At 32.9% G+C, this 25437-nt stretch overlaps 1 protein-coding gene across 2 annotated transcripts in view; it reads right to left on the bottom strand.

Annotated features, from left to right (window-relative positions):
• LOC126739056 (uncharacterized) overlaps positions 1 to 25437 on the bottom strand; it is a 782471-nt gene that overhangs the window by 452280 nt on the left and 304754 nt on the right. The window lies entirely within an intron of this gene.

The raw sequence follows: 25437 nt of genomic DNA on the forward strand, positions 1-25437 counted from the left end.
TTTTATAAGTTACAATAAGTTAGGTATTTAATTTGTACATATTTATAATCATGTTAGATAGAGAAAGTACGTTAATTACGAATTACGTACGCCTAATTCCGCACTATTCACTCGAAAAATAATTATGTACTTACCAAAATAAACCGGCGATAGTATGGTATATTCTTTTTCTTCATTATCAGAAGATTCGTCGGACCTTTCGTCATCATTTACCTGCATTTCTAGTGCTCTTTGGACTATAAGTTTACTCCTTGAAGACATTTTTTAAAAAGCACTCTTAACAATACAAAAACACTAACTAAATAAACAAAAACACTAAACAGTCAACGCTCTAACTCAAGAATACAAAGCGCACTAAATGCGTGCAATTATTATTCCAAAACATAAACAAATAGCGATTTCGAAAGGTAATTTAGTAGACTTTGTGTGTATATTGATTCTTTTTTAACTAACGACACCAAAAAGAGATAAAAAGATACTCAGCATTCACGAGCGGGCCGAAACAGGGACGCAAGAGCCAACACAAACCATAAAAATGTGGATTAGTTTTATTCACATCTATAATATTTTGATCCATAACGCTTAAAAACGCAGTTGCTAAAAGTGCTAAGCTGCTTATGCCTATTCACTATATTAAAATGTGGGTTAGATCTCTTAGCAAATTTTATGTTTTAGGGACGTTATATAGGTTGTGGCTTAGGATACTTTTAATAATCAAAATTTATACTTTTTACTATTTGTTGACAGTCTTAACTCAATTTTCAATTTTTTGTGGGTTACGACTCTTCACTACCAAAGCGACGTTATAAGACCAAGCATGCCTGCTTTCAATGCCTCAAGTCCGATAGTATAACATAGTTTTTGTTACTGTCTTGTAAGGCAAGTTTAAGTGCCTCTCTAATGGCAATTGCCTCAGAATTAAATATGGTACAATTTTTGTCAATTTTAAATTGATATTGAATAATAATAATAGGACTTTTATTAATCACCAGAAAAATAAAAAATTACAATTCTGTTATAAACCAAATGCATATCACATCTTGAATAGTTCGTTCTTTGCAAAGAGCACATTTAATGTGTATTGAAACAATTAAAAAATATCTATAGAACTTAAATTTTATACAAATACAAATAAAATTCCAGAAGGTGACTAATAGGCCATGTTTTCAGACTTCCAGGGAACAACCCCTGCGAGATTCCCTGAATTCTGTTGAGGCCTTATATATATTTAATAATTATAAATTATAAATGACACTTATAAATAATAAACAAAAGCATTTTCCCAGTTAAAGAAAAAAAGAAGAAAGTTAATACAACACGAATAAAAAGCATACTGATGGGATAAGGAGAGAATAGGAAAAGGAACTGGAATTGGACAAGGAATAGGTTGGCACATATAAATAATTCGATTTTATAATTTAAAAATAAAAATAAAAAACAATTTTTTATTATAAATACTTAAGTGAGTAATTTGTTATTGACTTATTAGAATTAGTTTAGTTTTCATCTTAAAAGTTTTTTCTGACATGGTAAAATCATTTATACAATATTTGTTAGTATAGTGTGCTATTAAGTAAGAAAACGATCTCTTAAAAAATTCTTTATTGTGTGAAGGAATAGTTAATAATTGTTTTCTTCTAATATTCAAGTTGTGCACGTCAGTCCGATATCTAACTTTTCGATATAAATATGAAGGAATCCTTGACTTAAGAATTTTGAAAAAAGAAGCAAATAAAATGCAACACTCTACGATTGTACATATTTAACCACCCCGCAACCTTTAGCTTATGTGAAATATGTTCTCTCCTTCTTATGCCATATACAAACCTAAGACAGGAATTCTGATGTTTTTGTATTCTATATGAGTCAGAAGAATCAAGGCAAGGGCCATAGATGGTGTCACAAAAATTTAATTGGGATAGTACCAATGTTTCACAAAGCATTTTTCTTATAGGCAAATTCAGGTAATCCCTTTGCGAAAAAATCATTTTTAGTGCGGAGTACCCACTTTTCATTTTAAGAGTAACATGATCCTTAAATCTTAGTTTGTAATCCATTAAAAGTCCAAGATTCTTAGCAGAATTTTTAAAAGTTATGTTGTCATTATTAATGTAAAGTTGCAAGTTATTTAAAATATTTGTTCGTTTATTATCACTACAAAAAAGAATGGCTGTGGACTTATTGGGATTAACTTTTAAAAGTAACTTTTGCGTTTCTATAAATAAAGTGTTAAGGTCTTCATTAATTTTTATATTAGCCTGCCAAACATCAGTATCTTTAAAAGAGAAATAGATCTGGGTGTCGTCCGCGTAGTTATGATGTTTACAATATGTTATCTTCTTTGTTATCTGAGATGTGTAAAGTGTGTAGAGTAATGGGCCCAAAATGCTACGCTGCGGAACACCGCTGACTACGTCTAGAAACCCCGATTCATTATCATTCAAAATCACCCGCTGTTTACGATCTGACAGAATGTCTAAGTCAGGGATGTATATTGCTGCTCCATTGCCTTCTTCACTCTTTGATGCATCTGTATATATATACAGGGTGTCCCATTAGTGCGAGACCGGACGATAGCTCCTTATACAGTGATACAAAAAAAAATTTATACAAAGTTACTTTACTGTCTAAGGTGCATAACATAAAAATATTTTTGGATATACAGGGTGATTCATAAATGTGATATGATACACAACTTTTTTAATTTAAATGGAACACCCTATATTTTATTGCATTTTTGGATTGCTTTAAAAATTCTGCATACCTTTTATCAAGCATCGTCTATACCAAAACTTACCCGGTTGTGAGATATTTAATTATTTATCAAAAAATCGACGTTTGCACGTCTCCACAAAAACAAAAATAATTCACTCATTTGGAATCCTACAAGCCATATCTTTTGTAGGTTGTTAGTGCATACTTAGACTTACTTTATGGTCCTATGAGAATTTGATAATAATCTACAGGGTGTTCGCAATACTCTATCCAAAACCAAAAAATGTAAACAACCATATCTTATTTTTTTCAAATGGAATGACCCATATTTTTTTATCTTAAAATGTCCACAATGTAATAAGTTTTCTTTTTTGTTAAGCATGTCCTATACCTATCAGTAATAGTTATCGAGTTTTTTACACTTTTTCCTAATTTCGCCCTTAAAATCTACAATAGTCGCGTTTTAATTTAAAAGAAGTTTGCTTGGTTGGCCATGGAAATAACAATTGCACAAAAATCAAGCAATTACTTTGACAGAAGATTTAGTGTTGTCAGTTTATCTACATTTTTGCATTAAAAATGAATTTTTCGAAAGAGGATATGGTGAAAATGATTTACTGTTTCAACTGTTTGGATGCAATTGAGGTAACTTTACTCCTTATTGGCAAGCACAGTTAGATAATTCAAAAATCCACTGTTAACAAAATCACATGTTTTTATGTAGGTACCTACAGATTATGCAAGAATTATCTAATAAAGATTTTGCTAAACGTTTAAAGACATTTGAAAAAAACAATTTATTAAACCTTAAACTTTGAAAATAGTAAACGGATTGAAAAGCATTTTTAAATTTGGCATTTTATTAAATTACAACAAATTTAATGATACCAAAATGTACAGAAAAGAAATTTTGTTTAAAATTTATCAAATAATAAAATCTTAAAACTAATCGAAATAAATAAAAATAATAAATAAAAAAAATTAAAATTGTGAACAATAACAACAACAAATGACTAAACCAAAAAGGTATGTACATTAAACTATAATTAATGTTCTACATGTCCACTAGGGTGGAGCGAAAGCTGGACCAAAATAACTAATTTTCGAAAACGAATATGTCTGGGTGTGCAAAAGATGCCTTTCGGGGTTCTTATTTACCTAAAAAAATCCGAATGACTTATGACGATTCCATCGGCTGCCGAAATGACCTTGAAAATTTTAAAATTAAAAAAATCTTTAAAACTGCCAAAACATGCAGCTCTCAGCTAGTTTTTCATGAAAAACTACCCAGAACTCACCGGTGGAGGTGGCTGCATCTCGAGTTCCACCCTACCCTCCCACCCTTAGAATATTTTTTTTTTATTTTTTCTGTTCTAGAACTGCTAAGAATTGTTTTTTAGTATCAAATTGCGGCAATATTTGTCTTGATTCAATACGAGCACTAATAAATCCGTCTCGTGCTTCAGGGCCATAAACCGCCATAGAGGCTTTAGTAACTAACTTAACTGCTCGTTCAACTGCCTGTGAATAAATAATAAATAATAAATAAAAAGGCCTTTATTTTATACTCGGCGAAAGGCAGCATGCTGTTAACTTAACCGAGTACACATAAATATTAAAATAATATTATTACTATCACAAAAACACATAATTATTAAGTAGTTACTAATAGAAAATGTTAAAATATACAGAAGACAAAAAAAAAATTAACTATAACTTACAAAGAAAAATACAAATTTTACAGCTTAACGACTACTTGACATCATAATACTATATTTATGCATGACCGATTTAACAATACAAATACTTATTAAAAAAATTAAATAGAACAATAGAAATAAAATTTAAAAAAAAAAAAAACAATCCCAAAAAAAGTTGAAATAAAATTATCCAGTTGACTGTTTAATTCTAAGTTATTACTTTATATTATTGCTATTTTTCTCGATATTTATTGTTGGCTTTCAATCAATATCTTTTTTAGGTTGTTTTTAAAGGATTGGAAAGACTTATCAGTACAGTGACTAATAATATATTTATTTATTAGCTTTGAAGCACAGAAAGAAAATGATCTTTGAAAAATCGCAGTGCTATGTCGGGGGATATCAAATTTTAAAACCGTGCGTCTTTTTCGATTATGTCTGGTAGTTCCTGTTTTAAGTTTATTTCGTAAGTAGGAGGGACTATTGTTTTTTAAAAGTTTGAATAGGAAACTGCGGTAATGAAGTTTTTCTCTATTTTGCACATTAAGCCACTTCAATTCTTTTAGCTTGCAAGTTACATGATCCCTTCCTCTCAACCCATAAACAAAACGAATGCAAGAGTTCTGTATTTTTTGCAGTTTGTACCTACTAGAAGCATCAAGACATGGTCCATAAACAAAATTAGAGTAATGACAATGTGATAAAATTAGAGCTTCACAAAGCTGCCCTTTTAGTGTAATACTTAATAGATCCTTACTTTTATACAAATTTCTCAGGGACATATATGCTCTTTGAACTACTTTAGATACTTGTGTTTTAAACCTCAAATTTGTATCAAAAGTTACACCTAAGTTTTTGTGTTCTTTTAAATTCAGAATTTTTTCACTATCTATCACAAGATCACAGTTCATACGAGACCATGATGCCAAGGGGCCAATGTAAATTACAGCCGATTTTTTTGGGTTTAATTTTAAACCATTTTTTTTTGAATAATGGTGAATTGTATCTAAGCACTGACCCAATGATTGCATAGATTCATCAACGTTATTCTTAGTAAACTGTTTATAAATTTGTGTATCATCACAGTATTGAGCCATACGACAGTCGCGAATTTTATTTTTTAGGTCATTTATATAAAGTATAAACAGCGGGGCCCAGAATGGATCCCTGGGGAACACCTCTTTTTAAATCGGCTGGCTCAGAGAACGAGTCTTCCACTCTTGTTATCTGGGATCTATTTGTAAGATAATTACTGCAAAAACGCACAGCTTTGGGTAAGAATCCGTAATAGGAGAGCTTCGCTAAAAGTAAGTTATGATCTAGAGTATCGAATGCCTTGCTGAAATCTAACAGAACCAAAGCTGTCGTCTCACCCTTATCCCAAGCATCAATAATATCATCCAAGACTCCAAGAAGGGCTGAAGCAGTATTAAAGCCACGGCGAAACCCCGATTGCGTTTCCGAGAGCAAATTATTTTTTACGATATATTCAATCATCTGGTTGTATATGAGTTTCTCAAAAATCTTGGACAATACAGAAAGTAGGCTTATTGGTCGTAAGTCAGAAAAGCCATCCGGGTTAGAGACCTTAGGTAGCGGCAACACTATTGCCTTTTTCCACAAAGAGGGAAATTTACCTATCTCGATGCAAGTATTAAAAATATGAGTTAGCACCGGAATGACACGAGGACAGCACATCTTAACCATTTCTAATTATATTTTATCAATGCCACTGGCATTTGATTTTATTTGCGAAATAGCTTCATATACTCCTCCAGTATCCACCAGCTCCAGATCGAACCTTTGATCCGTGGCTCTTCTACCCAGGTATTCCCGAATGGTCTCCGCTGAAACTGGCGTGGATACCTGACGTACCGACTCAACAAAAAACTGGTTAATTGCTTCCGGATCTTTTAGGCTATCTGGTAGATTTGATGTAGAAGTGCCTTTTGTCTTACTATAGATATTAAGATTGGCCAAACCGTTCCAGAGGGCTTTTTTATTCTTGTCTCTATGCAGAAAATTTATATATCCCCTTTTTTCGTTTCTGACTGCGGTTGTAAACATGTTACGCACATTTTTATAGGATTCTCAATCGCCAGGATGTTTGTTTTTTTTATATTTTGAAAGTAGAGAATTTCTGTATTTTTTCATTTCCTTTAGAGTATCTGTAAACCAAGGTGCTTTCGGCTTTGTTACTCTAACCGTGGTGAAAGGTGCATGCTTATTAAAAAGTTGTGTAAGAATATGTGTAAAACACTGGACCTTATCATCTATTTCCGCAAAACTAAACACCTTACCCCAATTTGCGGCGTTAAGATCAAGATCAAAAGCTGCCCTGTCGAAGCTCTTAAAATTTCTAAACGTAACAAACTTTGTGGAAATCTTTGGAGCATTAATTGCAAGAGTGCAATAAATAAGTTGATGGTCAGAGTGCTCATGCATATCTCTATGTTCAACATTACCTATTAGTAGATTTTCATTTGACAGAATTATGACATCAATTAAGCTAGCTTTTTCCCTTGAAAACCTAGTGGGATTCATTACTACTTGCTTAAAATTAAATGAGTCCAAGAGAAAATCAAATTGCTCATTAACAGATTTATATTCTAGAAGGTTAATGTTGAGATCACCCATTATTATTGTTTCATCTACCATGGGAAGAATGTTGAAGAATGTTGTTGAAATCGAGGTGTCTAAATGCTCTAACGCCCTAAGGACATTAAACTGAGGCGGACGATAAAAAACCCCAAATCCTAATTTAAGTTTGTTTATTTGTAAAATAAACCATTGTTGCTCAAAAATTTCTACTTGTTCCACCAATTCCACCTTATGGACCCTTAAACTTGACCTCACGTAAACGCCAACTCCCCCACCTCTAGTTTTCCTGTCCAGTCGCAAAAAGTTATATCCTACTATTTCGATCTCTTTATCTAAAATATTTTCTGAAAGCCAACTTTCCGTTACTCCTAGTATATCTAGGTTTAGAGTAGAAAGGATTAACTTTACTTCAACAACACTAGGTAGCAAAGAACGTATATTAACGTGGCCTACCTTTAAATTGTTAAAACTGTTTTTAGCCATTTAAAAATATAAAAATACACAAACCAAAACACTAAAGAAATAAGCAATTTAAAAAACAAATAAAATAAAAATATAAAAGGAATCCAAAAGTACAATAAATAAAATAATTAGCTAAAAAGTTCCTCTAACATAGCCTCATTTTTTATATGGATTGGCTTATCATTTTCATTTTTCATGGGAATTTTAATAACCCTATTTAATCAGGAACCAAAGAAATCATGTTAGTTAGTTCTTTGTTCGAAATTTCCATTGTTAATGGGGGCTCGCTTATAACAACATTTTGCCAGTCAATTAAGTCGACATAATCTTGACAATCAAAATTCAATTTATTCACGCGAAATATTCTAACATCCTCGGTTTTTGCAGTTGATCTGCATTTTAAAATCCTTCTTAAAGCTAACTCTCGCATATGTTTTCTATCATCTCCTAACATGGCTAATAAAATATTTTCTGGGTTCGCAAAAAATCAATTTCTCTCAATTACGGGATCAATACCTTTTTTTATTTCTTTAGGGAGGTAACGAGATTTATTTATAATGCTAAACAAGTGCCTAGCACCATCCTTAGGCCCAGCGCCCACAGAAGTGGTATTGGCTTATGGCGTGGCAGTGGTGTGGCACCGACGTGGCAGCGGCCTGGCGTTTTGACGCCTTTTAAAGTGGCACAGAAGCAGCACACAAAATGCAAATTTAGTCATTACTACAATGTTTAATTTTAATTCAATGTTTAATTAATTCCATCCGACACCGAGACAAATTAAAAATATCTTATCTAAAAAATAAAAATAATATAACTCTGTTGAATGAGTATAAGAGTTACCGTAATATTTTAAATATGCTAATAAAACAAACAAAAAACTCGTACTTTCAAAAAAAGTTTAATGAAACTAAACAAAATCCTAAAAAAAATGTGGAAAATTATAAATGAGGAACTGAATACTAATCAAAATATGAATAAAAACAAATTATCACTTAGATGTGAAAATAACACGATTCAATCTGTTAAAAAACGATGTAGCAAATATTTTTAATACATTTTTTATAAACGTAGGAAAAACAATGTCAAGTAAATTAAATTGTAATAAAAAAAATAAGTTTTCCCGCTTAAATTGTACCACTATGTTTTTAACGCCTATTACTGAGGATGAAGTTCTAAAAAATATAAATGCTCTAAAAAACTATTCTGCACCGGGGTTAGATGGATTAAAGAGTACCTTACTTAAGCAAATACGGAATAATATTGCAAAACCCTTGACCCATGTTTTTAATTGTATTATTTTAACAGGAATAATTCCGAATGAATTAAAGAAGTCAGTGGTTGTTCCGATATATAAGGGAAATGACGTGTGTTCTCCAGGCAACTATCGCCCAATATCACTTATTAGTAATATAGCAAAAATACTTGAAGCTTGTATACGCATTAGGTTTTCAAAACACTTACAGAAAAACAACATTTTATCTCCCAACCAATATGGTTTTAGAGAGGGTAAGTCAACTGAAGAGGCACTATTTGAGGTAACAAATCATATTTGTAAAACTATTGAAAAAAATCAAAAAACCGTTAGCTATATTTTTAGATTTGGCTAAAGCCTTCGACTTGGTATCACACGATATTCTATACTAATATATATATTATTCTATACTATACGATATTCTATTCTTGATAAATTAGACGACTACGGGATAAGGGGATTAAGCTGGACTCTTATAAAAAATTATCTTACTGAAAGAAAGCAATGTGTTAGGGTGGAGGATGAGTATAGTGTTTTTGAAAAAATAAATTGTGGTGTTCCACAAGGTACTGTACTGGGGCCTCTTCTATTCACCCTGTATATCAATGAACTTCTTTTTCTTAGTACATCTGAAAAACTTGTATCATACGCGGACGACACTGTTTTGTTGGTAAAGGGTGATAACTGGGCGAATGCTGTGGAGAGAGCAACTTCAGATTTTGCAATGGTTCGTCGGTGGCTGGAAGAAAATCGTTTAGCAGTAAATATTGAAAAAACAAAATTTATGGGTTTTAGCATTCTGGATAACCATCAAATTAATACAGATGTACTAAAAAAAAATACACACATATCAGTGCATATTAAAGGAGAAGCCATGTGCTTGCATGGAAACCTTAAGTAGGACTCCATGTATAAAGTATTTGGGTATTTTTATCGATCAAAATATTAAATGGGAAAAACATATAGAAATTAACATATTAATATAAAAATTCGTAAACTAATTTTTAAATTTTATCATCTTAGAAATTGTATGCCTCTCCACATTTTAAAAATGTTATATACATCCTTGGCTGAATCAGTCATTAGATATGGAATATCAATATGGGGAGGATCATTTGCCAGTACCATAAATATTTTAAACATTACTCAAAAATACCTTTTACGAGTAATTTTAAGAAAACATCCCAGATACTCCTCAAACCGTTTATACCAAGAAGCGCGCGTTTTTACAATATAGCAAATGTATGCTAAGTCAGTGCTAATGTTTGTCTATAAATATCCTGATTTGCGGCGACCGATAGAGAACTTGGGTTGCTATACTAGAAGCCAAGCAGTGCATTCTGTTAGTATGCCTTTTTTGACAAGAGCGACTACTCAAAGGTTTTTAACATACCTTGGCCCAAAATTTTTTAACCTTCTTCCAAGTAGTATTAGAGAAGTTCGAAATATACATATGTTTAGTAGAGAAATAAATAGGTTGCTTCATGAAAACTTTGAAGTTTTTGCTTCGGTGTTGCGTAGATAATTATTTATTTGCAAATTAAATATAGGGTATATGCAGCTTTATCAGTATATTTGTGGTTAAGATCTGTTATTCTGACTAGGGCGATTGAAATCATTAGTTCATTTAATCATTATTTTGGTTTATTCTTTGGTTTTAATATAGTTAGTATATAGTATATTGGTATATTTGGTATATAGTATATAACTTTAAGTGAATTGTGAATTATATATATTATCTTCTTAATTACTTTTGTTTTGTACACACACAGATTCTAATCTAGGTGTACATCTATTTATACTTTTGTGAGTTTTGAAAAATTATTGTAAATTATATTGCTGCTGGATTGCTGCTGGAATATTAAAATTGTACCCAGAGCTGATTCAGTTAGTAAACAATAAATAAACAATAAACAATAATGTCGTCTTCAGAGGACGAAGATGTTCTTGCTTTAGTGCATTTAAATAATATTCAAAGAAGACGATATTGGGTACATCCTTTATGGAAAAAGAAAAACAAAAAATATGGCAGCTTTAATGTATTTAAAGAGCTAAATCAGTATCCAGAACGGTTTCAGTCTTTTTATCGAATGTCTTAAAGACTGTTTTACTCGGCTACTAAACATAATAAAACCAAAAATAACTAAAAAGAATACAAACTGGAGAAATTGTGTTAGTGCAGAAGAGCGATTATTAATAACTCTTAGGTAAGGAATTAAATAATAACTGTAGAATACACTAAAAAAACATTATAAAATTCACGAATAAATTTTATTATGAAATTTATGAATATGAACACATAAAGACAAACATAAAAATTAGTCATATGAATACCCTTGAGGCTGCTGATTCGAAAAACTAGTAGTATATTCAAAATCGGTTCCATGTAATGTTTGTAGTGTATGGTATGTTCGACTATTTTCGTTTGCTGGTTGATTTGACATTGTGATATTAACCGGAGAATAAACTTGTATATTGGAAGGGTTTGAGGAAGATTCGCTAAGCGGTGAAATCATTTGCTGAACATTAGAATGATGTCTGATTTTCGACTAAAATTTCTCCAGCCAAGTTCAAAATGCCAATTTTAAATTTTCTTTTTTGAAAATCGGTCATTTTTTTCATGTCCGGTAGCATACTTATCAGGAATGCCCTTTCCGGATCCTCAGTTTTTTCAGGACATTCTTGTAATTTAGTTTGTTTCTTTTGAAAATATTCAAAAGCACTTGAATTGACTTCTTGCAAAGTAGGGTATTTTTTTGTCTCTTTCTTCTTTTTTGGTGCGTGCACAGCTTCTGAACTACTTTTTTCCCCATATTCATTGGTGTCACTTAAAGGCGCCTCTAATTCACTGCCAGACTTGCTCGAATCAATTTCATTTGCGATACTTTCTTCTTGAATCATTTTAGTATTCTCCAATGATTTTCTTGATTTTGTGAATGGTTGTCAAAAATGTAAATTTTCAGCTAAATAGTAGGGTTTGATTGGTTTTGCTGAGGATCCCGACGGAACTTTTTTATTTAAATATTTTGTAAAACTTCCCTGGATAGTTTTCCATCTATCCTTGCAATCATTTACTAAAACAAAAAAAAAGTTTTATATGCTGCTGGTTTATGTAAGAAAAAAGTCAAAAACATATTCTGGAAACTTTTTTTTAACAGTTTTTCCTTTGTGTCGTTTCAGATACTTTGCTACGGGCTCATCTTAAAGTCCTTACAATTTTATTTTTTAAGGGGACATACAACAATACGAAAAATTGTTTATCACACAGCTAAGATGTTATGGAAAACTCTACAGCCACAGTTTTTACCAAAACCGACTAGTGAAAAATGGTTGGATATCGCTGAACGCTTTTATAGTCTATGGAATTTACCTAATTGTATTGGGAGCATTGACGGCAAGCACATTAGGATAAAAGCACTCCCAAATTCAGGATCTGCATTCCACAACTATAAAGGTTTTTTTTCTATAGTGCTGTTAGCTGTTGTCGACGCAGATGGCTTAATTATTTCTGTAGATGTGGGTGAATATGGCCGCAACAGCGATGGGCGTGCGTTAAAAGAAAGTAAATTTGGAAAGTGTCTGGTTCGAGGAGAACTTAATATACCAGATCCAACTCCTCTACCTGGTGAAGATGTAAATATTGGTTTTCCCTACTACTTTGTAGGTGACGAAGCATTTCCGCTCAGAAGGGATCTTATGAAACCATTTGCCCGCAATCAACTTACCAATGAAAGAAGAATGTATAATTACAGAATTTCTCGGGGACGCAAATCAGTGGAATGCTGCTTTGGTATGTTAAGTACTAAATTTGGAATATTGCAAACGCCCATCTGTATGAAAACGAAAAGGATTGATATAATAATCCTAGCAATATGTGCTTTACATAATTTTATTCGTATTTACGATGGAATTTTTTCCACACCTAAACAACCAAACAATATTCAGCACATACCTGTTCAGGATTTGCAAATACAAAGAAACACTCCACAAAATTTAAGAAATCGGCTTTGTAACTACTTTTGTAACATTTCTCCCATTCCAAACCAAGGATATTACAATTTTTTATTAGGTATTACAATACCATGTTACCTCTACTACATTTTTTGAGTTGTAACTATAACCTTACTTATTATAATAAATTATTGGATTAAAAATTACCTGTTTCCTTAATTGTTTTCGAGATTTCATTCCAGGCAGCATCTTGTGCAGTTCTGTTGCAATAATCAGGTCGATTATAATCATATAAACATGGTTTTAATTCAACTAATTCGACAAAGCGAACATTAAATTCAAAATCATCCCGCATTTTCATGTCAAAACTATGAAAACATTCAAAACAACGAACGAGATCGGACTGGCATGCCGCTTTCCATGCACCACTAGTGGTTACAATATGGCGTGCCATTTCTGCACCGCTACCACGCCATCTCAGTGTGCGTTGCTTAATTCATTTACATTATCTTTCTATTGCCACTCGCCAGAACCACGCCGCTGCCAGACTTCCGCCACTTCTGTGGGCGCTGAGCCTTACATGACCAATGGCATTTAATTTGAAACCAGCATACGGCATACTCTTTTACTATAAACTCTGTTAACATTTTAAGGTTTTGAGAGGGCTCATTGGTAGCAACGTGTAACCTTAGGACTCTATTGGCTGTGGTAAGCCATCTAGAGTGTGACAATTTCCCTGGCGCTTTTAGAGCCCAATCGTCTTTTAAAACCCCAGTAGAGATTCCTTGATACATCTCATATAAATAATTTGCATCGGTACTTACGGTTTCTAGATCAACTAATGGTAAAATAGTTTCAATTTTCTTAAACTGTACGACTGGTAAATTTTCACACGATTCAAGGGTCTTGGGCTCCCTCTGATAATTAAAGATAGATGGGATTCTATATTCTATATTCTATATTATCGAAATTTTAAGGACGTTTCGGCAGCCGAAGATATTGTTTTTGGACGTTTAGTTTTTTTTGGCTCACTTGAGAGTACAATAGGCACCTTTTAAACATACAGGCTGGTTAAATTTTAAGAAATAAATAATTCGCTAAATTAATAAAAAACATAATAATTTCCGAAATTTTAAGGCACTTTCGGCAGCCGAAGAAGTTGTTTTCTGACGTTAAGTTTTTTTTGGCTTACTAACGACTACAATAGACACTTATTAAGCATACAGAGTAATTAAAATTCCAGAAATCAAAAATTCGCTCCACCCTAATGTCCACCCTGGTGTTGATCACACAAACGAATTCGTTTAACAAAAGAACTGCTTACTTTCTGTGACATTTCTCTAGTTACTTCTTGAAAAACATTCCGAATTCTTTGCTTCATGTCGTTTTTGGTGGTAACAGGCCTTTGATAAATCCGATTTTTCACAAACCCCCACAAGAAAGAATCGAATTTTGTGAGGTCAGGAGATCTGGCCGGCCAAGCAACTGGTCCTCTCCTACCAATCCATTTATTTCGAAAATGGTCATTTAGATGGGCCCTCACAACACGGCTAAAATGAGAAGGTGCTCCATCTAATTGTAGCCTCATTCGTCTTACTGTTTGTAACGGTAAATCATCCAGCTCTTCTTCGAATTCATTTTGCAAGAAATGTAGAAAGTTCTGACCGTTCACTGCCCCATCAAAGAAATATGGTCCAAGAAGCTTTGTCCCAATGATACCAGCCCATACATTAAGTGACCATCTATGTTGATGATCCAGTGGTATCACATGCCTTGGATTTACATTGTTGTAATAATGGAAGTTGTGTCGGTTTACAAATTCATTTTTGTGGAATATCGCTTCATCAGTGAATAACACAAAGTCAAAACTGTTGCAGTTGGATTTGATGCAAAGCCCAGCGGCAAAAGTTTCGGCGATTAGCAAAATCTTCATCGCTTAATTCTTGTTCAAGCTGTACGTGATATGGATGAAATGTATGTTTCCGGGTGATTCTATTAACAGTGGATTTTTTAATGTCCAACTGCCTTTCAATTTGCCTACAAGAGACATACGGATTTTCTACTAGGGCTTGCATAACAAGCATTTCATTTTGTAGATTTGACCCTGTTTTTTGTCTTTGTGACATTTCATAATTTAAATTTCCAGTTCTTTCAAATTTCTCCTTTAGTCTTTCAAATGCCAATCGATTTGGATGTCGTTCCGCATTCGGATATCTCTGTGTCTCAATTGTTATTTCCATGGCTAACTAAGCAAACTTCTTTTAAATTAAAACGCGACTATTGTGGATTTTAAGGGCGAAATTAGGAAAAAGTGTAAAAAACTCGTTAACTATTACAGATAGGTATAGGACATGCTTAACAAAAAAGAAAGCTTATCACATTGTGTACATTTTAAGATAAAAAAATATGGGTCATTCCATTTGAGAAAAATAAGATATGGTTGTTTACATTTTTTGGTTTTGGATAGAGTATTGCGAACACCCTGTAGAATATTATCAAATTCTCATAGGACCATAAAGTAAGTGTAAGTAGGCACTAACAACCTACAAATTGATTTGGCTTGTAGAATCTCAAATGAGTGAATTATTTTTGTTTTTGTGGAGACGTGCAAACGTCGATTTTTTGATAAAATATTAAATATCTCACAAACGGGTAAGTTTTGGTATAGACGATGCTTAATAAAAGGTATGCAGAATTTTTAAAGCAATCCAAAAATGCAATAAAATATAGGGTGTTCCATTTAAATTAAAAAAGTTGTGTATCATTTATCAATCACCCTGTATGTATGTTATGCATCTTAGACAGTAAAGTAACTTTGTATAATTTTTTTTTGTATCACTGTATAAGGAGCTATCGTCCGTTATCGCATTAATGGGACACCCTGTATATGTATATTCTTATCGTGTTGTGATAATTCTAATTTAAGTATGTTTTTATTTAATATGGAGCTATCAGTAAGTAAAGGATATTTAACCACGCATATTTCAGCAGCGAAAAAATCAAATTTTGTTAATTCAAAGGGTATAATTAAATCTAATATTGCTTGTATCTCCCGAAAAACCTTACAAAACGGAGGGGAGTTTTTATGTAGCCAATACTTATTTGTTAAATATTGAATGTTTAATTTATTTACCTCATATAAAAGATTTGTATTTAGGAATTGGTGTGTTTAATAAGGAACTTAGCACTTAGCATGCTTCCGCGCAAATAAAGAGGAGGTTCCAATACTTCAACTAAAAGTGCCCGTATAGAAGTAGAATACATAGCATCTAAACTAATGCGCAGAGCTTTATATTGTATGATATCAACTTTCTGTAACAAACTATTTGAAGCAGAACCATAAAGACAGGATCCATAGTCAATAATTGATCTTATGTAACTCTTATAGAAAACTAAGGCTGTTGATACATCACAGCTTCACCAAATTTTAGTGACATATCTTAGAAAATTTAATTCTCGTTCACATTTAGAAATGATACTGTTGATCTGTTGTTTCCAATTAAGTTTTTTGACTAAAATTATGCCTAGATACTTTACTGCATTTATGTAAGGTAATCTAATATCATTCGTTAAGTAAATATAACTTATGTTAGGAGTATTGTGATGTGTAAAGATACATACACTTGATTTTTTAATAGATGTTTCAAAACCATTTATGACTGACCAGTTTCTAATAATATTAAACATCTCACACAAACTGTTCCAACATTGGTCATATTTTTTGTCAATACTGTATATACAAAAATCATCAGCATACTGTACTAAACTAAATTTAAATAATAAGGTGTGTAAGTCGCTAGTATACATGTTAAGAAAAAAAGGGCTCAAAACTGAGCCTTGGGGTAAACCCATATACTCGAATATAGAGCCAACTATTTCATTGTGAGCATTTCTTATGAAAACTTGTTTTACGCAAAATAATGAAATAATAGATTGTGCAAAATTTTCTGGTATAAGAAAGAAAGTTATTAATTTGTGTTTTAGTATATTTAAGTCATATGCACCCTCTATATCCAAAAATAATGCAGTTATATATTCACTTGTTGAGAAACAATTTTGAATATCAGTGGTTATATGTGCTACCGTATCTGGAGAACATAATGACAACTAAAGAAATTTACGTTGTCAGAAGTTTTTCTCGTACTGAACAGGTGACGCCAATTCATGGTGGAGAAACATTCGTGGTGAGAATCTTCAAAAATCATTAAGACCTTCAAACTTATTTAAAAATTATAAAAGATTGTAAATAAGCAATTAGTATTCAGTTTTCCATAGTCTGGCAGGTAAGTGTTTGACACATAAATCTTTAGTGACCCTAAGACTGTTTTGGTTTTTACCAAATGGCAGCTTTCAATTAATAAGCAGGGATCTTAGAGGAGATTCTCTTAAAAAAGAAGATAAACTACCCACTTTTCATGCTTCAACTCAGCCCTTAATCCTAGCTCCAGCTCTCCAGCTCCGATTTGTACAGAGCACAAGGTTGCTAACAATATATGACTATTCCGAACCTGAAATAGAAAAATAAGTAATCTTTCCTCGTGGCACACATTGCAGGCAGAGAGGAGTGGCAGTATTCCATCAGACCTGCATTGCTAAATAGGAGGACCATCTGGTACACAGATGGCTCCAGAATGAATAACAGAGCTGAAGTCCTGAAATGACTGGTGCAGGTTGGCTGCAGGTTCCAGCTCGTCTGGGTACCTGGCCACACAGGCCATGCAGGTAATGAGGAAGCGGACTCTCTTGACAGACTGGGATCCGGGAATGTGCCGAACGGGCCGAAACCCATAATTGGTATAGGCCCTCTGCCTGTCTCACCAAAAATCTACTACGCCTAAAAAATGCGAAATTCGGCTAGTGACAGGTCACTTAAGAAGCCATCTCCATACCATCGGTATTGCGGACAACCCTGAATACCATGGTGCTGAAAGAAGGATGAAACCGTTGACCATGTGGTCGGGGAATGCCCATCATTCACGCGCCTCAGTTTCAGTGCACCGAGTGACTAAGTTCTTTAGACCAGAGAGCCTTATCGGTTTTTCTAAGGCTATTGGGCTCTGGTAACCCCCGGTGGAGCTTGACAAGTCCATCAGGAGACCTATACACAGAACTACCTCTGGCAACCTACTGTTTTGACAATTCCAATTACAGTTTCTATAATCTTTCTTTACTTTGAAAGAAGTCGTCCATATTCTTAAATAGACCTTGATATAAATAAACCAAAGGAGAACAGCACAAAGTCTCGGTCTCAAGAGATTCTTTAATATGTTAGAGTGGTGACACGTGTTTCGCTCCTAAGAGCATCATCAGACTTAAAAAATGAGTCCCGGCTCAAAATTGAACACGTCGTTAACGCAAATTAAACCTGGACTCTTTTTCGCTCTTGTAATCTCTAGCTTCTCTAGAAGATCCAGCTTTTTGCCCTTCTGGCAGTCATGAACCACTGCCACATTATTGGTGTAGGAAAAATTATGACCTGTTGACAATAAATGATTGGCAAACGCTGACTTGGTCTCGACAGTATCGGTGGCTTTAAACTTGTTCACCAGACCTAAATGTTCTTGTACACTTGTTGAATTTTCCTCCTTAATAACATCTTGTAGTTTCCTCCTTTCTTTTTAAGCTATCGCATGAACGGTGTGGCCTAGCGGTCAACGCAGCAAACAGTAACAGTCTTGCTGCAAGGTTGTAGGTTCAAATCTCGATAGTTCCTTCATACTATTTTATTATTTTCTTGTATTAAACTTCTATGTTATTGTTTTTTACATATTTTTGACGTCAGTTTTTTAAACTTATATTTTACCGTTCAGTGTGTGTGTATATTTGACCCAGTCGGGTCAGTGTTTTTATCCTTCTTGAGGTATACTTTTTTGTTTTACTTTAAGATCTTTTTGTAATTTTATTTGGTTTTGTTTACATTATTTTTTAGGTCTGATGATGCTCTTAGGAGCGAAACACGTGTACACTCTAACAAATTAAAAATTTTTTTGAGACCGAGATTTTGTATTGTTCTCCTTTGATTTCTTTACTTCCGCAAAAAAGTAAAACATGTAATCAAGCCATTTCTCCCCTTTAAATCTCTGTAAATCGACAGGATACATTCGGAGTTAGGCATACTTACTTTTCATATTGTTAGAATATTAATGACTTGCTTTGCTAAGACTATGTCCAGAAGCAGTGGTAAGTGGCTAAGTGAAAACTCAGTTTCTTAGTCGATTTGTATAAAGCTATATAATAAGTAGTCGTGGTTAGAATTTATCAAAAATTAAATGCGATATTTTTCACAAATCAAAATCTTATGTGTCATGAGAGTGATGATGATAACAGCTCTTCAACCATTAGCTTTAACTCTGATAAAGACAGTTTAGAATACACAGAGGAGCGACGCGACGCTCATGTCTTTATTCCAATTACTGCAGAATCACGTTAATGGTGGTACGTCGCCGAGCGGAACATAGGAAAACCCATGTAAATTTTAAGGGAGTCAATTATTGGCTTCCCTGTACATTTTACAGAAAAAATGTAAGATAACTTTTTGAAGAGACCAATCTGACAAACCCTCGTGCAAAGTTTCAAAAAATTTTAATAAGCGAATCTTGAATTATTCAATTAAATGTAATTGCAAAATGACCAAATTTTCGGTTCAGGTAAAACCAAACGGGCACCAGTAAAAAGAATATTGTCACTGACGTGAGGAAAAGTGTCAATAAATCAGTGGCAGTCTTGAATTATTCAATCGACGAAAAAATAGCCATAATTAAGTGGCATTATGCGGGAAACAGTTTTAGAGCAGTATCTGAAATGTTTTCAGTTTATTTCCCCACCAAGCCCATTCCGTCCATTTCAACTATTAAACGTATTGTCAATAAGTTCGAGTCCAAAAGTACCGTAATAAATAATTGTAAATGTTCAACTCAGGACAACGAAAATAGAGCCGAGAAAAGAGAGAATAGAGATCTTAATATTCTACCGAGTGTGGAGGAAAATAATATGGTTAGTACGAGGGTTCTTGGGCAAAAGGTAAATAAACATCATGCAACGGTATCTCGCACTAAAAAAAAAAAACACAAATATTATTCGTATAAATTCGAAAAACATCAAGAGCTGCAGGTAGGAGATGAAGAGCGAAGAATGGCATTTTGTTTTGAAATGATGGAAAGAGCAAATAATGATAGGAATTTTTTAAGAAATATTTGTTTTACCGATGAACGTACATTTACCCTCAACAATAAACCAATTGTTCGAAATTGTCGGTATTGGAGCCAAGAAAATGAACATCGCTTTGTTCATACTCGGACACAATATCCCCAAATAACAAATGTATTCGTGGGAATTATCGGACACCATATCATTGGACCCTTTGTAGCGGGGGTTCTACGTACTTGCCGTATGTCCACCCTCTAACCTTTGACATCGCAGGGCATCCGTCAATCCCCCTCACTATTTCTTTGTACAGGGTGGCCAAATAAGAATGCGAGGTACTGTATCTGGGAAACTATTCATCGTAGAAGCTTGCGATAAAAAAATTTATTACTAAAATGGCCAAGAAAATGACCTGGAAAATATTTTCAAGTTTCTAAAACGGCCGCTAGGGGGCGCAACTGCAATCTTGAATCTAGAAAACTGATGTTTCTGTAAATTTTGCTGAATTAACCTAACAAAAAAATAGCTGATTATTAAAGTAAAGACTAATCCGAACCTTTTTTATTTGAATAGTTTTGCTGTATCTCTAAAAATAAAGTGGTGGTGGGTGTTCAAAAGTTGGCTTAAAACACACCCTGTATACTAAAAACGCCTTCGCCGATTTTATCAAACTTGGGCTAGTTGAAAAGAGCTATTATTAAGCTACGAATATTATTATATTTCATGTTTTTTTAGTTTTACATCTCGCCGCTAGAGGGCTTTTTTCGGCTTTCTGACAAAAATGAGTAATTTTCTCAAAAAACTTAAATGCGTTGATATAATTTTTTTTTTCATAGAAAAATAGCTAAATGATGTCTAAATAATCTTGCGAAAACCGCAACTCGATATCTTGTTCCTAACCTAAAATATATTTTATACCCTTAAATTTTAATTTTTTTATACTAATTATTTTGGAATTTTTTAAAATTCACTACTTTTGAAAACAAAATTTACCATTTTTAAAAATATTACCTAATATCACCAAAAAGTAAGTATTAATAATGCTTATTTCAAAAATCAGACCTATTTTATGTTATATATTCACTATGGATATAATACGAAAAAAATAATTATTAGAAAGCAGGCCATGGAATGCAACAAAATAAATGTCTACTCAAATTATAAACATTCCTCAAATTGTCAATAGTAAGTTGTCAAAAGTTTTACGTTACTTGAGCATTTTTGGTTTTTGCAAAATGCGTTTTACGAACGATGAAGCTGTTGATATGCTTGCGGCTTATTTTGAATGTCTTCAAAATGCTGCAGTAGCAAAAAGAGTTTATGCTGCTCGATATCCAAATCGAAGTCCTTGCGATGTTGGATTTTTTCCCCGATTAGTGGCGAACTTACGAGCCAATGGTAGTTTTCGGCCTAGGTTTCAACGGCCAAGAATTAGAAGAAATGTGGACAATATTAACAGCGTACTGGGATATATTGAAGGAAATCCTCATGTTAGCACAAGAGCATTATTCCTTGAATTAGGCATATCAAGAACAACGATTCAAAATATTTTGAAGGACAATAGGTAAATTCTAATAGCCATCGCCATATATGGATTTATTTAAGTTCAGTTTTTTTTTTTAATATAATTATAGAATGCACCCATATCATGTTAATTTACATCAGGCATTGGAAGAAGCAGACTTTGACCGTAGGTTGGACTATTGCCATTGGATATTAGGCATGATACGCGAGGACAGAGATTTTTTATTTAAAATTCATTGGACCGATGAAGCCACATTTAATAGTGACAGTAGAGTCAACCTGCATAACATGCATTATTGGTCTGCAGAAAATCCGCATTGGTTGCGCGAAGTTCAGCACCAAGGGCGCTGGAGTTTAAATGTGTGGTGTGGTATACTTGGAGGCAACATTATTGGACCATATTTTTTTGAGCAATCTCTAAACGGCAATGTTTTTTTTGACTTTTTGGTAAATCAATTACCGTTGTTGCTGGAAGATGTCCCACTGGAAGTTTGGCAAAATTTGTTTTTGCAGTTGGATGGTTGTCCAGCACATTTTGCTAGGAATGTGTGAGAGCATATTAATAACATTTTTCAACAGCGGTGGATTGGAAGAGGAAGCCTGTTTCCATGGCCTCCGCGATCCCCAGACTTAACCTGTCTTGATTTCTATTTATGGGGGCGGTTAAAGGACATTGTATTCCAGACTCAGCCTACGACTAGAGAAGATATGAAAAACCGCATTCGTAATGCAATACATACCATACCGAGAGCCGAAATTGAAGCTGCAGTTCTATCTACCCATGAGAGGCTTCAGCAATGCATAGAGCGTGATGGTCAGCATTGGAGCATTTACGGGGGCATTAAAACTTAAAACCCTTTCTTTTTAAAATCGGTCCTTTATAGGGCCACAACTTACATTATAAAAGAAATTCGAAATAAATTATTTTGTAGTTTTTATAAATATTAAGGGATTTCCATATAAAATTTTCTTTGGCCTAAATTTTAGGTTAGGATGAAGATATTAAGATGCGGTTTTCGCAAGCATATTTAGGCGTCATTAAGCTATTTTTTTGTATAAAAAAATGTATACCATTGCATTTAAGTTTTTTGAGAAAATTAGTCATTTGTGTCAGAAAGCCGAAAAAAGCCCTCTAGCGGCGAGATGTAAAACTAACAAAACATGAAATATAATAATATTCGTAGCTTAATAATAGCTCTTTTCAACTAGCCCAAGTTTGATAAAATCGGCGAAGGCGTTTTTAGTATGCAGGGTGTGTTTTAAGCCAACTTTTGAACACCCCCCACCACTTTATTTTTAGAGATACAGCAAAACTATTCAAATAAAAAAGGTTCGGATTAGTCTCTACTTTAATGAGTTACTTATTATATTGGGTATTACGTCACTTATAGCAAAAATCAATTTAGAAATTTTTATTTCACACGCTCAACAATTGAAAAGAAGAAGAAAATAGACTTATTCACGTATTTAAAAGAAATATGAACTTAAATCTGTAACGATACCGTTCGATATACTTAATTTAATTTAAGTTCAATATAAGTTTTAAATACAATAATTTACTTGAGGTATAATAGATTTTTTTATATAACTAGGAGCTGAGGTTCAATCTATTAATCTCTGAGCTCGTTTCTTCTTTTCAATATCCTACCTAACTTCTAACTACCTAACGAAAAGAAATTTTGATGAGACTGCATTACTGAAAATTTGAAAGATAAGTATATTTTATTTTTAATTTAATTTAATTTTACTTTAATTACCTTGATAACGGTAGTAGATATAATTACCGAAACGTTGGTTAAAATTAGGTATTTTAAAAAAAAGTAGGTCTTCTTGTTGTTTTTTTTTTTTTTTTTACCTTTTTTTAATTGTAATATTCATAACAAAGTTAGGTAGGATATTGAAAAGAAGAAACGAGCTCAGAGATTAATAGATTGAACCTCAGCTCCTAGGTATATAAAAAAATCTATTATACCTCAAGTAAATTATTGTATTTAAAACTTATATTGAACTTAAATTAAATTAAGTATATCGAACGGTATCGTTACAGATTTAAGTTCATATTTCTTTTAAATACGTGAATAAGTCTATTTTCTTCTTCTTTTCAATTGTTGAGCGTGTAAAATAAAAAAAAAAAAATTCTAAATTGATTTTTGCTATAAGTGACGTAATACCCCATATAATAAGTAACTCATTATGAATTCGTCACAACAATACAGATTTTACTTCTACTTTAATAATCAGCTATTTTTTTATTAGGTTAATTCAGCAAAATTTACAGAAACATCAGTTTTCTAGATTGTCTAAACGACATTTTTTAAATATTTTACATTTTTTGGTAGTTTTAAATATTCATACATATTTATATAAAATTGTTTATATTAGCCGGTCAAGGTGTTTGCGATGGATTTTAAGCTCACGTTTGCTATAAGTTCGCAAGGTCGAAATTAGTAAATAGTTAAAATCATGATTACGATGCTCACCTTGATTTGTATAATTACCTCGAATTGTTATCTTAAGACTGATATAAATAGTTGTTAATTTTTGTGAATAAACCAGTATTGAATTCTACAATCACGTGGTTCTCTACTCAACCTATTACGGCCAAGCCACCCTTGTCTGTAAACCTATAGTGAGGCTGCTATAGGGTAATAGGGAATAAAAAAAGGTTTAGGGAAAAGCCCTAGATTTTTTCATGGTCCTTCGAGTTTTTAATTGAACCAGGAGCAGCCGCTCACGACGCTGTCTCCATCTACAAAGGAGTTGCCGCCAAAGCACAAAGCACTATCAAGCACCTACTTGCAACAGATGGAAACTACCCCGCAGCATGGAATTTATTGAAGCAGAGATATCAAAACAAACGTCTCATTGTATCAAAATTAGTAGACAAGATTTATGAGTTTCCGACAATTACGTACGAATCAGTGCCAAAACTTAAACAACTGTATGATGTCACAACCGAATGCCTAGAAGGCATTAAGAATCTAGGCTACGACACGTCATCGTGGTACCCGATAGTAGGAAGAATAATATGCAGAAAATGGGACCAGGAAACGACAAAAATCTACGAGCAAACTTTAGAAGACCCTCTAGAAGTCGCCACACTAGAAGACCTTAGAACATTGAAAGGCTAGAATTAGTAAACAACAACTTTGTTTGAGTCCAACATGTGCACAGGGGCAAGAGGGGTGTTTTGTTTACAAACATATTTGCCGATTCTCTGTTGTCAAGTCGCCGCAAATTTCCAACGGAGGAAATTTTTAGCTATATTTTAACAACCATTATAACGTTAATTTAACTTATTTGTGTTGTATTTTATAGGAAAATTTAAAATAAAAAGTATAAATACTACAATTAATTTATTTTAAGAATAAATATAATATCCTTAAGCCAAAAAAAAAACAAAATTATTAACATTATTATCCCTAAAACTGCTTCTAAAAAATTTGAAGCGACAACACTGAAGCTTAAGCGCCTGAGCCATACGCGTAGTGTCATCTGTCAAACGGCTTTTTGTTTATTTTCGGGATTCGTGTATTTTCTTTAATTTTCGGTTTCAAAAAGAAAAAGGCCACATTTTAGTGTTTTTTTAAATTGCTAGGATGGGAAAAACTTGTGTCGTTTGTGCCGCATCATGATAAAAAGGTGATTCAAGCTGTTCTTTTCACAAGTAAGTACCGATACTTCACAACACATCATAACATCACATCATGGGGTAACCATCATCATAAACGTAGAATAGGGGATCTTATAGATAAACCTAATAAAAACTTGAATGTGAAAGTGTGCGTAAAATACCAAAATATTTATAGTTTTAAATCTAAATATTTTTTTGAACATATTCATCTATCAATAGGCTATAAAAAATATAAAACTAGAATTTTGTCCCTGGTTTTATTACAGGATTTTATGTTTTTCTTTTGTTGTTTTGGTAGAAAGAAAACATACCTAATACCCATGTACCTATCTATGTATAGTTATGTTTTTTTAATATAGACATTAGGTACATAGATGAAATTATTAATTTTTTATTACCTTTAAAGAATTTTGAAATTTATTTAGATATTGATATCTATGTATAAAGTTAATTTT

The sequence above is a fragment of the Anthonomus grandis genome, chromosome 8 (assembly GCF_022605725.1).
Source record: "Anthonomus grandis grandis chromosome 8, icAntGran1.3, whole genome shotgun sequence".
Classification (NCBI taxonomy): domain Eukaryota; kingdom Metazoa; phylum Arthropoda; class Insecta; order Coleoptera; family Curculionidae; genus Anthonomus; species Anthonomus grandis.